General features: G+C 47.3%; 1 protein-coding gene across 5 annotated transcripts in view; it reads right to left on the bottom strand.

The window, feature by feature from the left end:
* WDR27 (WD repeat domain 27) overlaps positions 1-17096 on the bottom strand; it is a 696346-nt gene that overhangs the window by 92617 nt on the left and 586633 nt on the right. The window lies entirely within an intron of this gene.

The following is a 17096-nucleotide window of genomic DNA, read 5'->3' on the forward strand; positions in this document are numbered from 1 at the left end:
ATTTTTTGTCACTTCAACTGCCCAATAATTTCTTTTATAAAAAGTGATCAAAAAGTCACACACACTTAAAATTGGTATCACTGAAAAGAACAGATCGTTCCGCAAAAAATTTGCCCTCACACAGCCCCGTACACATAGCTACAAAAAAGTTATAGGGATCAGAATATGGTTATGAAAATTTTTTTTTATTTAAATTTAAGGTTTTAATTTTGTTTTCAGTATAAAAAACGCAAGAAAAATTATACAAGTGTGATATCGTTGGAACCGCACTGACCTGGAGAATGAAGATAACAGGTCAGTTTTACCACATAGTGTACAGTGTAAAAAATACAAATAAAAACCTTTATTAGAACTGCGTTTTTTCCCAATTCTACCCCATTTGGAATTTTTTGCCTGCTTCCTACTACATGGTATGCAACCGTAAATGGTGCCATTAGAAATTACAACTTGTCCCACAAAAAATAAGCCCTCATAAGGCTATGTAAATGAAAAAAAAAAAAAAAAGTTAGGACTATGGGAAGGCGGGGAATGAAAAACAAAAATGCAAAAATGGAAAATCCCAGGGTCCTTAAGGGGTTAAGATCAGAGAGGTTCACAGTAAATAGAAGACAATAGCTAGTTATATTTATAATTATTTTACATAGAGAGGTTTGAAAGACAAGAGTCAGTGTGTCACATTGTGTAACTAATACAGGCTGCCTCAGGGGAGGCTGGTTTGGCCAGCCCTGTGAATCATACCAATCTTCATCACATGATTCAAAATCACAGACAGTAAATCTGCAACCATGATGTTATTTAAATAGGCATTCCGGTTATAGAAAGTTATCCCTTAGGCCTCATGCACACGACCGTATTTTTTTGCGGTCCGCAAAACGGGGTTCCGTTTTCCCGTGATCCGTGACCGTTTTTTCGTCCGTGGGTCTTCCTTGATTTTTGGAGGATCCACGGACATGAAAAAAAAGTCGTTTTGGTGTCCGCCTGGCCGTGCGGAGCCAAACGGATCCGTCCTGAATTACAATGCAAGTCAATGGGGACGGATCCGTTTGACGTTGACACAATATGGTGCCATTTCAAACGGATCCGTCCCCATTGACTTTCAATGTAAAGTCTGGAGTCCCTTTTATACCATGGGATCGGAGTTTTCTCCAATCCGATGGTATATTTTAACTTGAAGCGTCCCCATCACCATGGGAACGCCTCTATGTTAGAATATACTGTCGGATATGAGTTAGATCGTGAAACCTCATTTCCGACAGTATATTCTAACACAGAGGCGTTCCCATGGTGATGGGGACGCTTCTAGTTAGAAAAGACTACAAACTGTGTACATGACTGCCCCCTGCTGCCTAGCAGCATCCGATCTCTTACAGGGGGCCGTGATCATCACAATTAACCCCTCAGGTGCCGCACCTGAAGGGGTTAATTGTACTATCATATCCCCCTGTAAGAGATCAGGGCTGCCAGGCAGCAGGGGGCAGACCCCCCCCCTCCCCAGTTTGAATATCATTGGTGGCCAGTGCGCCCCCCCCCCCTTCCTCCCTCTATTGTAATAATTCGTTGGTGGCACAGTGTGCCCCCCCCCTCTATTGTAATAATTTGTTGGTGGCACAGTGTGCGCCCCCCCCCTTCCTCCCTCTATTGTAATAAATCGTTGGTGGCACAGTGTGCGCCCCCCATTGGCCCCCCCCTCCCTCTATAGCATTAACAACATTGGTGGCCAGTGTGCGGCCTCCCATCTCCCCCCTCCCCGATCATTGGTGGCAGCGGGTTACTAGCAATAGTACAATAGTAAAAGATTCATACTTACCTGGGAGCTGCGATGTTCGTGTCCGGCCGGGAGCTCCTCCTACTAGTAAGTGACAGTTCATTTAGCAATGCGCCGCACAGACCTGTCACTTACCAGTAGGTGGAGCTCCCGGCCGGACACGAACATCGCAGCAGCAGCCAGCAGCAGGTAAGTATGAATCTTCTACTATTGTACTATTGCTAAGTAACCATGGCAACCAGGACTGTAGTAGCGTCCTGGTTGCCATGGTTACCGATCGGAGCCCCAGCGATTAAACTGGGACTCCGATCGGAACTCCGCTGCCACCAATGATGAGGGGGGGGGGGGGAGATGGGAGGCCGCACACTGGCCACCAATGTTGTTAATGCCGCACCAACGAATTATTACAATAGAGGGAGGGGGGGGCCGCACTGGCCACCAACCTATTATTACAATAGAGGGGGGGGCCGCACTGGCCACCAATGATATTCAAACTGGGGAGGGGGGGGGAGGGTCTGCCCCCTGCTGCCTGGCAGCCCTGATCTCTTACAGGGGGCCGTGATCAGCACAATTAACCCCTTCAGGTGCCGCACCTGAAGGGGTTAATTGTGCTGATCACGGCCCCCTGTAAGAGATCGGGTGCTGCCAGGCAGCAGGGGGCAGTCTTGTACACAGTTTGTAGTGTATTCTAACTAGAAGCGTCCCCATCACCATGGGAACGCTTCTGTGTTAGAATATACTGTCGGTTCTGAGTTTTCACGAAGTGAAAACTCAGCTTTGAAAAAGCTTTTATGCAGACGGATCTTCGGATCCGTCTGTATAACGGCCACGAATCACGGACACGGATGCCAATCTTGTGTGCATCCGTGTTCTTTCACGGACCCATTGACTTGAATGGGTCCGTGAACCGTTGGCCGTGAAAAAAATAGGACAGGTCTTATTTTTTTCACGGCCAGGAAACACGGATCACGGATGCGGCTGCAAAACGGTGCATTTTCAGATTTTTCCACGGACCCATTGAAAGTCAATGGGTCCGCGAAAAAAAATGGAAAACGGCACAACGGCCACGGGTGCACACAACGGTCGTGTGCATGAGGCCTTATGCATAGGATAGGGGATAGCAGATTGGCGAGGGCCCTACCGCTGGGATCCCCATCAATCATGAGAATGGGGGCTTTATAGCCTGTGGAGCCCCCTGAAATGCATGGAGTGGTTGGTTGCCAAAGCGCTCTGCCTCTTCATTCATTTCTATGGGAGCACAGGAGGAAGCCAAGTATATCTCCAGAGCTCCCATAGAAATGAATGAAGAGGCAGTGCGCTTTGCCAATCAGCACCTTCATCCATTTTAGGGGGCTTCACAGGTTATGAGGCCCCCATTCTCATGATTGGTAAGGTCCCAGTGGAAGGACCCCATAGATCGTATAGTTTTCCCCTATGCAGGGCTGTATGAGGTCTCATTTTTTGCGGGGTGATCTGTAGTTTTTACTGACACCATTTTGGAGTGGGTACAACTTTTTGTTCACTTTTAATTCAAATTTTTTGGAAGATGAAGCAATGAAAAAAACGGTGAATCGGCCATTTAAATCCCCCCACCCACCCCCGTTACACTGTTCGCTGTGCAGGATAAATGCTTTTATATTTTAATAGTACAAGTGTTTTATGAAATGGGGATGACAATAATCTTTATTTTTTATTATTTCAATTTTTAAATGGGGAAAAGGGAGTGATTTGAATGTTTATATTTTTCTATTTTTACTTTTTAAAGTTTCCCCAGGGGATTTGAACATGCGATCGTCCGATCGCTTCTGATCATGTTCCTATGGAGCCCTGGTAGGCACAGAAGCTACTAGCAGGTTCCAAGCTGCCACAACGTGAATCAACAACTTTCTTGATGTCAACACGGGGAAGTAGTTCTGGGATTTCACTGCACAGGTGCCGTGTAGTGTTGAGCGAACAGTTCGAGCATAGTTCGGGTCCGTACCGAATTTTGGGGTGTTCGTGACACGGACCCGAACCCGAACTTTTTCGTAAAAGTTCGGGTTCGGGTTCGTCGTTCGGCATGTATTTTGGCGCATTTTGAAAGGCTGCAAAGCAGCCAATCAACATGCATCATACTACTTGCCCTAAGATGCCATCGCAGCCATGCCTACTATTGGCAAGGCTGTGATTGGCCAAGTGCAGCATGTGACTCAGCCTCTTTATAAGCTTGTGCGCACGTCGGGACGTGCTCACTCCCGATGTGAATAGAACAGGGATAGACGCAGCTGATGCTAGGGCGAGAATAGGCAGGGATAATTGAATAACTGGAAGCAAATTTCTCTCCTCCACCTGTGATTCATCTGAACAACTGCAGCTGAGCTGCTTTTTTGATAGGGATTGGCTATTTTTAGAGTGGCCAGAGTGATTTTTCCATCCACATGTACCTGGGCTGACCGCCGGCCGCCATTTTGCGACTTGTAGTGCTGCAGCAGAAGCTGCCACAGTGTGCATTCCAAAGCTCCAAACAAGTCAGACATCTACACCTGGGATTCAGACCAATAGCGATTTAGCAGCACAGTCCAAGGCTATTTTTTTTAAAGGTTGTGCAGACCATTTTGTGGCACATGTTACTGGGCTGATAGGCGGCGGCCATCTTGGGACTAGTGCTGCAGCACAATCTCTCCCAACGTCCATTAATCACTTGTAATAGTGGTCTGTGCCATAGAAATCCTACATCAGGGACTTGGGTGTGCTTGTGTCACCCCTACTAATACCAGTCCACCTGTAATCCATACAGTGAAAAGCCATAAAGTATTACAGTGAGGGAATTTTTTTTTTATTTAAAAAAGGCCAAGTTAGTTTATCTGGCGTTCAATATACTAGATACAGTTAGGCCTGCGTTTCATACATCTGGAATTAGCAAACTAATGTGCTGGGGTTGGGAAAACATATATGTACCCATACTAGAATCTGTCAAAGAAAGCGGTACTCACATATAACAGTCATTCCATCTGTAATCCATACAGTCAAAAGACTGAAAGTATTCCAGTGAGGGAATTTTTTTTATTTAAAAAAGGCCAAGTTAGTTTATCTGGCGTTCAATATACTAGATACAGTTAGGCCTGCGTTTCATACATCTGGAATTAGCAAACTAATGTGCTGGGGTTGGGAAAACATATATGTACCCATACTAGAATCTGTCAAAGAAAGCGGTACTCACATATAACAGTCATTCCATCTGTAATCCATACAGTCAAAAGACTGAAAGTATTCCAGTGAGGGAATTTTTTTTATTTAAAAAAGGCCAAGTTAGTTTATCTGGCGTTCAATATACTAGATACAGTTAGGCCTGCGTTTCATACATCTGGAATTAGCAAACTAATGTGCTGGGGTTGGGAAAACATATATGTACCCATACTAGAATCTGTCAAAGAAAGCGGTACTCACATATAACAGTCATTCCATCTGTAATCCATACAGTCAAAATCCATAAAGTATTCCAGTGAGGGAATTTTTTTTTTATTTAAAAAAGGCCAAGTTAGTTTATCTGGCGTTCAATATACTAGATACAGTTAGGCCTGCGTTTCATACATCTGGAATTAGCAAACTAATGTGCTGGGGTTGGGAAAACATATATGTACCCATACTAGAATCTGTCAAAGAAAGCGGTACTCACATATAACAGTCATTCCATCTGTAATCCATACAGTCAAAAGACTGAAAGTATTCCAGTGAGGGAATTTTTTTTATTTAAAAAAGGCCAAGTTAGTTTATCTGGCGTTCAATATACTAGATACAGTTAGGCCTGCGTTTCATACATCTGGAATTAGCAAACTAATGTGCTGGGGTTGGGAAAACATATATGTACCCATACTAGAATCTGTCAAAGAAAGCGGTACTCACATATAACAGTCATTCCATCTGTAATCCATACAGTCAAAAGACTGAAAGTATTCCAGTGAGGGAATTTTTTTTATTTAAAAAAGGCCAAGTTAGTTTATCTGGCGTTCAATATACTAGATACAGTTAGGCCTGCGTTTCATACATCTGGAATTAGCAAACTAATGTGCTGGGGTTGGGAAAACATATATGTACCCATACTAGAATCTGTCAAAGAAAGCGGTACTCACATATAACAGTCATTCCATCTGTAATCCATACAGTCAAAAGACTGAAAGTATTCCAGTGAGGGAATTTTTTTTATTTAAAAAAGGCCAAGTTAGTTTATCTGGCGTTCAATATACTAGATACAGTTAGGCCTGCGTTTCATACATCTGGAATTAGCAAACTAATGTGCTGGGGTTGGGAAAACATATATGTACCCATACTAGAATCTGTCAAAGAAAGCGGTACTCACATATAACAGTCATTCCATCTGTAATCCATACAGTCAAAAGACTGAAAGTATTCCAGTGAGGGAATTTTTTTTATTTAAAAAAGGCCAAGTTAGTTTATCTGGCGTTCAATATACTAGATACAGTTAGGCCTGCGTTTCATACATCTGGAATTAGCAAACTAATGTGCTGGGGTTGGGAAAACATATATGTACCCATACTAGAATCTGTCAAAGAAAGCGGTACTCACATATAACAGTCATTCCATCTGTAATCCATACAGTCAAAAGCCATAAAGTATTCCAGTGAGGGAATTTTTTTTTTATTTAAAAAAGGCCAAGTTAGTTTATCTGGCGTTCAATATACTAGATACAGTTAGGCCTGCGTTTCATACATCTGGAATTAGCAAACTAATGTGCTGGGGTTGGGAAAACATATATGTACCCATACTAGAATCTGTCAAAGAAAGCGGTACTCACATATAACAGTCATTCCATCTGTAATCCATAGAGTCAAAAGACTGAAAGTATTCCAGTGAGGGAATTTTTTTTATTTAAAAAAGGCCAAGTTAGTTTATCTGGCGTTCAATATACTAGATACAGTTAGGCCTGCGTTTCATACATCTGGAATTAGCAAACTAATGTGCTGGGGTTGGGAAAACATATATGTACCCATACTAGAATCTGTCAAAGAAAGCGGTACTCACATATAACAGTCATTCCAAATGTAATCCATACAGTCAAAAGACTGAAAGTATTCCAGTGAGGGAATTTTTTTTATTTAAAAAAGGCCAAGTTAGTTTATCTGGCGTTCAATATACTAGATACAGTTAGGCCTGCGTTTCATACATCTGGAATTAGCAAACTAATGTGCTGGGGTTGGGAAAACATATATGTACCCATACTAGAATCTGTCAAAGAAAGCGGTACTCACATATAACAGTCATTCCATCTGTAATCCATACAGTCAAAAGACTGAAAGTATTCCAGTGAGGGAATTTTTTTTATTTAAAAAAGGCCAAGTTAGTTTATCTGGCGTTCAATATACTAGATACAGTTAGGCCTGCGTTTCATACATCTGGAATTAGCAAACTAATGTGCTGGGGTTGGGAAAACATATATGTACCCATACTAGAATCTGTCAAAGAAAGCGGTACTCACATATAACAGTCATTCCATCTGTAATCCATACAGTCAAAAGACTGAAAGTATTCCAGTGAGGGAATTTTTTTTATTTAAAAAAGGCCAAGTTAGTTTATCTGGCGTTCAATATACTAGATACAGTTAGGCCTGCGTTTCATACATCTGGAATTAGCAAACTAATGTGCTGGGGTTGGGAAAACATATATGTACCCATACTAGAATCTGTCAAAGAAAGCGGTACTCACATATAACAGTCATTCCATCTGTAATCCATACAGTCAAAAGACTGAAAGTATTCCAGTGAGGGGATTTTGCTTATAAAAAATAATATATTTCATTGTGGTGCGAGTTGAATCGCAACAATGAAGAAAAATACTATTAAGGGACGAGGACGCGGTCGTGGTGGTGTCCGTGGAGCCTCTGTTGCTGGTAGAGGACGTGGCCGTTCGGCCCCAGGCGCACACAGTAGGGAACGAACTCCCTCAACTAGCCGGCAGAATGTACCGCAATATCTCGTGGGGCCCAATGACGCTCTTAGGATGGTAAGGCCTGAGCAGGTACAGGCATTAATCGATTGGGTGGCCGACAGTGCTTCCAGCACGTTCACCACATGGTCTTCCACCCAGTCTTCTGCGGAAAGCGCACAGGTGGCACCTGAAAACCAAGCCCATCAGTCTGTCACATCACCCCCAAGCATATCAGGGAAACGGTCTGAGCCACAAGTTATGCAGCAGTCTCTTCTTCTGTTTGAAGACTCTGCTTCCAGGGTTTCCCAGGGGCGTCCACCTAGCCCTTCCCCAGTGGAGGAAGACATACCATGCACTGACGCACAACCACTTATGTCTCCAGATGAAGAGGACATGGGAATACCACCACAGCAGAGTCACCGACTCTCTGATGATGACGAAACACAGGTGCCCACTGCCGCGTCTTTTTGCAGTGTGCAGACTGAACAGGAGGAGGTCAGGGAGGGAGACTGGGTGGAAGACGATGCAGAGGACGATGAGGTCTTAGACCCCACATGGACTGAAGGTCGTGGCGATGACTTTCACAGTTCAGAGGAAGAGGTAGTGGTGAGACCGAGACAACAGCGAAGCCAAAGAGGGAGCAGGGGGCCAAAGCAGACGAGCCGCCGCCCCCAGAGTTCGCCTGCTACTGGACATCGCCAACAGGGACCCAGCCCCACAAAGGCAGCTTCAAAGAGTTCCCTGGCATGGCACTTCTTTAAACAATGTCCTACCGACAAGACCCGAGTGACTTGCACGCTCTGCCATCAGAGCCTGAGGCGAGGCATTAACGTTCTGAACCTCAGCACAACCTGCATGACCAGGCATCTACATGCAAAGCATGAACTGCAGTGGGGTACACACCTTAAAAACCAGGCACTCGCTGAGGCTCCCCCTGCTCCCTCTACCGCTGCTGCCTCGGCTTCCGCCTCGAGAGGAATGTTGCCACCTGCCGAGCAGCAAACAGAGGATGTGCCACCGACACCACCACCACCGCCACCGTCAACTAGCGTCTCCACTATATCACACAGCAGCGTTCAGCTCTCAATATCTCAAACCTTAGAGAGGAAGCGCAAATTCCCCCCGAGTCACCCTCGAGCCCTTGGCCTGAACGCCAGCATTTCTAAACTGCTGGCCTTTGAAATGCTGTCATTCCGGCTGGTGGACACAGACAGCTTCAAACAGCTGATGGCCATGGCTGTCCCGCAGTATGTGGTTCCCAGCCGCCACTACTTCTCCAAGACAGCCGTGCCTTCCCTGCACATGCAAGTGTCCGATAAAATCAAGTGTGCACTGCGCAACGCCATTTGTGGCAAGGTCCACCTAACCACAGATACGTGGACCAGTAAGCACGGCCAGGGACGCTATATCTCACTAACTGCACACTGGATGAATGTAGTGGCGGCTGGGCCCCCGGCGGACAGTTCCTTGGCGCACGTCCTTCCGCCCCCTAGGATCGCAGGGCATCATTCTCTGCCTCCTGTAGCCTCCTCCTCCTACTCGGCTTCCTCCTCCACTGCTTCCACCAGCTCATCCGGTCAGCCACACACCTTCACCACCAACTTCAGCACAGCCCGGGGTAAACGTCAGCAGGCCATTCTGAAACTCATATGTTTGGGGGACAGGCCCCACACCGCACAGGAGTTGTGGCGGGGTATTGAACAACAGACCGACGAGTGGTTTCTGCCGGTGGGCCTCAAGCCAGGCCTGGTGGTATGCGATAATGGGCGAAATCTCGTGGCAGCTCTGGGACTAGCCGGTTTGACGCACATCCCTTGCCTGGCGCATGTGCTGAACTTGGTGGTGCAGAGGTTCATTCACCACTACCCCAACATGTCAGAGCTGCTGCATAAAGTGCGGGCCGTCTGTGCGCGCTTCCGCCGTTCACATCCTGCCGCTGCTCGCCTGTCTGCGCTACAGCGGAACTTCGGCCTTCCCGCTCACCGCCTCATATGCGACGTGCCCACCCGGTGGAACTCCACCTTGCACATGCTGGAGAGACTGTGCGAGCAGCAGCAGGCCATAGTGGAGTTTCAGCTGCAGCACGCTCGCGTCAGTCGTACTGCCGAACAGCACCACTTCACCACCAATGATTGGGCCTCCATGCGAGACCTGTGTGCCCTGCTGCGCTGTTTCGAGTACTCCACCAACATGGCCAGTGGCGATGACACTGTTATCAGCGTTACAATACCACTTCTATGTCTCCTTGAGAAAACACTTAGGGCAATGATGTTAGAGGAGGTGGCCCAGGTGGAGGAGGAGGAGGAGGATGAGGGCTCGTTTCTAACACTTTCGGGCCAGTCTGTTCGAAGTGGCTCAGAGGGAGGTTTGTTTAAGCAGCAGAGGACAGGTTCACAAGTCGCCAGCCAAGGCACTGTACAGGAGGACGAGGAGGAGGAGGAGGTGGAGGGGGACGAGGATGACGCAAGTTCACAGCGGGGTGGCAGCCCAGGCCCATCACTGGTGCGTGGCTGGGGGGATACGGTGGACGATGACGATACGCCTCCCACAGAGGACAGCTTGTCCATACCCATGGGTAGCCTGGCCCACATGAGCGAATATATGCTCCAATGCCTGCGCAACGACAGCAGAGTTGCCCACGTTTTAACGTGTGCAGACTACTGGGTGGCCACCCTGCTGGATCCCCGGTATAAAGACAATGTGCCCACTTTAATTCCTGAACTGGAGCGCGACCGTAAGATGCGCGAGTACAAGCGCACGCTGATAGAGGCGCTCTTGAGAGCATTCCCACATGTCACAGGGGAACAGGTGGAAGGTGAAGGCAGAGGAGTGGCAAGAGGTCGCCAACGCAGCTGTGTCACGGCCAGCTCATCTGAGGGCAGGGTTAGCATGGCAGAAATTTGGAAAAGTTTTGTCTCCACGCCACAGCTATCTGCACCGACACCTGATACGGAACGTGTTAGCAGGAGGCAGCATTTCACTAACATGGTTGAACAGTATGTCTGCACACCCCTCCACATCCTGACGGATGGTTCGGCCCCATTCAACTACTGGGTTTCGAAATTGTCCACGTGGCCAGAGTTAGCATGTTATGCCTTGGAGGTGCTTTCCTGCCCGGCGGCCAGCGTTTTATCTGAACGCGTATTCAGCACGGCAGGGGGCGTCATTACTGACAAGCGCAGCCGCCTGTCCACAGCCAACGTGGACAAGCTGACCTTCATAAAGATGAACCAGGCATGGATCCCACAGGACCTGTCCCTCCCTTGTGCAGAGTAGTCCTTATTAACTGCCTAAAACATGTCTTGTTGTGCTACGGGCCACTTCTTTATTTGATACAAATTTTATGAAACCCACAGTTGAATGAAACTCTTCTCTGTCTGGGCGCCGGGGCCTAACCAGATGAAAGTGGCCGGTTAAACTAACGGGTGACATGAAGCCATAACCTCTGCCATGCTACCTCTGTCTTCTGTCTGGGTGCTGAGGCCTAAGTCAAATAAAGCGGTCTTCTGCTGTGCTGGGGGATATGAAGCTAATCTCTGACCTCTCTCCTCTGTCTGGGTCCAAAGGCCTAAATCACTGAAAGAGGCCTTCTCCTGTGGTGTGTGATATGATGCCAGAATATGTGCTGTGGGGCCTCTCTCCTCTTCCTGGGTGCAGGGGTCAAATAAACTAAATTGTGGCCTACTCCTGTGGTGGTTGATATGATGCCTGATTCTCTGATGTGGAACCTCTCTCCTCTGTTTGGGTGAAGGGGTCAAAGTAACTAAATGGTGGCTTCTCCTGTGGTGGCTGATATGATGCCAGAATATGTGCTGTGGTGCCTCTCTCCTCTTCCTGGGTGCGGGGGTCAAAGTAACTCAATAGTGGCTTCTCCTGTGGTGGCTGATATGATGCCAGAATATGTGCTGTGGTGCCTCTCTCCTCTTCCTGGGTGCGGGGGTCAAAGTAACTCAATGGTGGCTTCTCCTGTGGTGGCTGATATGATGCCAGAATATGTGCTGTGGTGCCTCTCTCCTCTTCCTGGGTGCAGGGGTCAAAGTAACTAAATGGTGGCTTCTCCTGTGGTGGTTGATATGATGCCTGATTCTCTGCTGTGAAACCTCTCTCCTCCATCTGGGTGTAGGGGTCAAAGTCTTTCAAAGTCGCCTTCTCCTGTGCTGATTGATATGAAGCTGATGGTTGTGCCATCTGACATGGTTGCCGGGGTCCCATTAAATTGGGGCCTACTCCTGTGGTGGGTGATCTAAATGCCTGATTCTCTGCTTTGAAACCTCTCTCCTCCGTCCGGGTGTAGGGGTCAAAGTCTGTCAAAGTCGCCTTCTCCTGTGCTGATTGATATAAAGCTTATGCTTGTGCCATCTGACATGGTTGCCGGGGTCTGATTCAATGGTGGCCTACTCCTGTGGTGGGTGATCTAAATGCCTGATTCTCTGCTGTGTAACCTCTCTCCTCCGTCTGGGTGTAGAGGTCAAAGTAACTAAATGGTGGCCTACTCCTGTGGTGGGTGATATGATGCCTGGTTCTCTGCTGTGGGACCTCTCTCCTTTGTCTGGGTGCTGTGGTCAAAATAATAGTAAGTGACCTTCTCCATTGGTGGGTGACTTGAAGCCTGATTCTGTGCTATGGGACCTCACTCCAATTAATATTGTTTAATTTTTATTTATTTTATGTTAACTCATCATTTCCCTATCTACATTTGTTTGCAGGGGATTTAACTACATTTTGCTGCCTTTTGCAGCCTTCTAGCCCTTTCCGGGTGTGTTTTACAGCCTTTTTAGTGCCCAAAAGTTCGGGTCCCCATTGACTTCTATGGGGTTCGGGTTCGGGATGAAGTTCGGGTCGAGTTCGGATCCCGAACCCGAACATTTTTCGAAAGTTCGGCCGAACTCGTCGAACCCGAACATCCAGGTGTTCGCTCAACTCTAGTGCCGTGGTCACAACTCATTGCTGATCGTGGACATTGCCCCTAGGTGTCTGCTGTGTAAAACTTATCAATCGTATATTGTAGTGGACTCTGCCCAACTGACCATTTAAAAAAATGTAATTTTTTTTTTAAAGTTTCAGTTGATTACTTTAGATTAGTGTATCTGACCTGGTATATTGGTGTGCATCACAGTTACCAACAACATATTGTAGTGGACTCACTGTCCAATTGACCATTTATAAAAAAAAAAACATTTTTGTTTCATCAACATTAGTGTACCAACCAACCATATTAAGAAGAATAGGACCCAGGACAGATGTCACGGTGCGGTTCACCGTGACGTGGATTTCCATGCAGGCTGGCTGCACACCTTTTGCGTACTGGCTGCAGTGTTCCGTGCAGGCTGATTGCTTTTGGCTGCGGGCTGGCTGCGATATCTTGTGTGTTCCTGCCCATGTGTGTGCGTGTGCCTCCCTTTGGCTGTATGGTCTCCCTGTGGGTATTCAGGTCTGTAGCGCTCTTGCGTACTGGCTGCGGTATTCCGTGCATGCTGGTTGCTAGGAGCAACGTTTCTGTCTATATTTGCCTTGCCAGGTTTTGCCCTTTGCTACTGACCCAAGGGGTCCGGCCACCTACGTCTCGGCATGTACCTCCTGGTTCTGCATTGTTGTCTTCTGTCCTGTACCTTGCTATGTCTTGTCCATGCTTTGCACCATGCCTTGTATCATGCCTGGTTTCTTTTCTGTATTTTTTCACCTAGCAGTGCGTAACTGCATCTTGTCCATGTTCGCCTAGCACTGCGTAACTGCATCTGATAGCCTAGCAGTGCTTATATGCGTCTGGTTAGCCTAGCACAGCTGATCTGCATATGCTCCTGTTCATGTCTGTTCCATGTTCCTGTTATTGTCTGTCTGGCAGTCCTTACTGCTTCTGGTATTCCGTTCATGTCTGTTTCTGTTCTTGTCAGTCCATGTCCGCCTTCGGAAGAGGGTTCCTGTGTTGCCCGGAGGGGGAATGCCCATTCTCTGCCTTGCTATGCCTTGTCTATCTCTATGTCTTGTCTCTGTTCTGTACCATGCTATGCCTTGCTCATGTACTGTCGGTACCTTGTCTGGTATCTCCTTGCCGCCGGCTCCTGCTGCCACTGACTTGGTTTAAGCTCTGGAGTAGCCCCTGGCAACTACCGTGGCTCAAGTCTATCCTCACCACCAGAGGCACTAGTGAAGACCGGGTGTTGCTTAGTTACACCTCTCTAGAGAGTATTGCTATTCAGTGGCGCAGTGGGTTCTCACCCACTGATCTGGTTCAGTACATTGAGGTCTTCTATTATTGTCATTGTCACGTGTCTTGATTCCTTTGTAATAGTTATGTGTTCCGTGGTCCTTGACCTGTTTTGTCTTGTCTAGCTCGTATTGCGTTCTGGAGGTTCCCCTTGAGACCCCCGGCATGTGACAACAGATCCTTGAGGTACATCACTTGTAACATGGCTTTCATCAGAATGCAAACCATTAACAACAACACTCTGATATCTATTGTTAGTGGAATCTATAAGTCAGTTATAAAGTCCATTACAATATGAGTCTAAGGAGAGTCTGGTGCAATATTCCAGCAGGGTTCTGACATGAACCTTTGTTTTGTGCACACATAGAGCAAGCTGCCACAAAGTCTTTGATGTCACAAGCCTAGGGGTACCAATAATGGCCAGAGACAAAATCCATGGTCTTCCATACTCCTCGGTCACCTGCCAATTTAGAGAAGTAACCCCAAGAAAGAATTTTCTTCCTCCCCAGGAAAGAAATTGCTTACCCCTGACTTTCCTAGAGTAATGTCACAAACTTGGACTGGAATGACCGAAAAAAGGGGAATTGGGATAATAATATACTAAGGTTCAGCATTCATATCAGATGAGTCAAAATACAGAGAGAAGGTATTGGACTTTACATTCTTATCTGCAGGACGAAAATGAAGATAAAAGTCAAAGTGGTAAAAAATACAAACCAATGTGTTGACATAGAATCAGATGATGAGTGACTGTAAATATTATAAATTACTATTGTCTGTAAGGATGGTCACTGGGTTTTTGTGACAGGACTGCTCTGACAACTACATAAGAAGCATCAACCTCCAAAAAGAAGGGCTTAAAGGTGTGTGGGGATTTGCTCTGGTAGGCAGCTTAGCGGACACAGTATAGAGGCAATCACAAAGACTTTAACTTAAATAGTTCAATGTTTATTCACACAAAGGGCAAAACAAAATAATTGTTTGCAGTATTGGTGTATGTTCACACCATGGAAAGTTCACAGAACACAAACGTTCACCTGGTCAGCAATGCGGCTCTCAGCCCTTTAGCACGGCACACCTCATGCAGATCCCAAAACCACAGCGTCTCCACAGCTTTACTGTGAAGTGGAGGATAATCCACACAGCTGAGACTGCTGGCTGGGTTTTTATATCCCAAACCAAAACCCAGACTGGAACGTGGGGAGAAGCCACCCACCCTGCTCCCAGTAAGACCCGGTCCGGATCGGCTCTACAGCCATACTAAATAACAAATAGTGTCAGTCAGCACTAACTGCTGCTGACACTTAAAATTATTGGCGCTTACCTCACCGAGGTCAGGAATCTTGGTGACACATACCTTCCGTCAATGACGGACCCTTGCGCCTTCATACATACCTCCCTCCTTTGTTCAACCCTGAAGGGGTGAACACTTGACAGACAGTGTACGCGGGACAGGGCATCCGCGTTTCTCTGTAACCTGCCTGCCCTATATTCCACAGAAAACTTAAAGTTTTGTAAAGACAAGAACCGCCTGGTGACCCGAGCATTCCTCTCTTTGGCTTGGCTCATCCACTCGAGAGGGGAGTGGTCGGTCACCAGATGGAACTTTCTCCCCAACAGATAATAGCGGAGAGACTCGAATGCCCACTTCATGGCCAGGAGCTCTATCTCCGCTATACTGTAACTAGTCTCGGCTGCGGTAAGCTTTCGGCTCAGGAAAACAACAGGATGTTCCTCCCCATTGATGTCCTGAGAGAGTACAACTCAGAGGCCTTCAGAGGCATCGGTCTGTACCACAAACTCCCTCTTGAAGTCGGGCGTCACTAATACCGGGGATCCACACAGGGCCGACTTCAAAGCTGAGAAAGCCTATTCCGCCTGCTCATTCCACTGGACAGTCACTGACTTGCGTCCCTTCAAAAGGCCTGTCAATGGTGCGGCGACTGTAGCAAATTTGGGGACAAACCTCATATAGTACCCCACCATACCCAGGAACGACTATTGCCTACATTTTGTTCACTTGAGGTTTGATCATTCCGCGCCCAATTACATACCCCAGGTACTTGGTCTCTTCTAACCCTATCGCGCACTTTTTTGGGTTAGCGGTTAAGCCAGCCTTCCTAAGGGAGTCAACTACAGCCTGTACTGTAGGTAGGTGACTTTCCCAGTTGGTGCTATGGACAACGATATTGTCCAGGTACGCCGAAGCGTACCGACGATGTGGACGGAGTACAATGTCCATTAGCCTTTGAAACGTGGCGGGAGCACCATGTAGACCAAAGGGTAATACCTTGTACTGATACAGCCCCTCTGGCGTGATGAAAGCCGTTTTTTCCTTGGCAGCCTCCGTCAAGGATACCTGCCAGTACCCTTTGGTGAGGTCCAACACAGAAAAATACCGGGCTTGGCCTAAATTATCAATAAGCTCATCTACTCGGGGCATGGGATACCCGTCAAACTTGGACATCTCATTCAGTTTGCGGAAATCGTTACAGAACCGCAATGCCCCGTCCGGCTTGAGTATTAAGACTATCGGACTGGCCCATTCACTTTTTGATTCCTCGATGACACCTAGCTGGAGCATAAGCTGCAGTTCCTCCGCGATGGCTTATCGCCGAGCCTCGGGTACCCGGTATGGTTTTAACCGGACTTTTGCCTGAGGCTCAGTGACAATGTCATGCCGGATTATGAACGTGCGTCCAGAGAGGTCCGAGAACACATCTGTGTTCCGACTAATGAACTCCCTGGCTTCCTGAGCCTGTTTAGAGGAGAGGCTGTCAACAATTTTCACTGTGGCAGCCGCTTCTTTTGCTTCAGACAAAGAGGCCGAAACCGCTTCCACTAGGAACTCTGGTCGTGGGCTGTCTTCCGTACAGGTTTCCCTATCTTTCCAGGGTTTGAGCAGATTCACATGGTACACCTGCTCCGGCTTTCACCTCCCTGGCTGGTGTACCTTGTAATCTACCTCTCCAATTTTTTCAAGTACCTCATAGGGCCCCTGCCACCCAGCTAGGAACTTACTGTCTACGGTCGGTACCAGAACCAACACCCGGTCACCCGGGTTAAAGTTCCGGACCCGAGCCTGCCTATTATAGACCCTACTCTGGGCTCGCTGTGCTGCCTCCATATGTTCCCTAACCAGAGGCAACACTCTTTCCATCCGTCCCTGCATCTGGGTGACGTACTCAACCACACTTTTGTGCG

The sequence above is a fragment of the Bufo bufo genome, chromosome 4, assembly GCF_905171765.1.
Source record: "Bufo bufo chromosome 4, aBufBuf1.1, whole genome shotgun sequence".
In the NCBI taxonomy this organism is placed as follows: domain Eukaryota; kingdom Metazoa; phylum Chordata; class Amphibia; order Anura; family Bufonidae; genus Bufo; species Bufo bufo.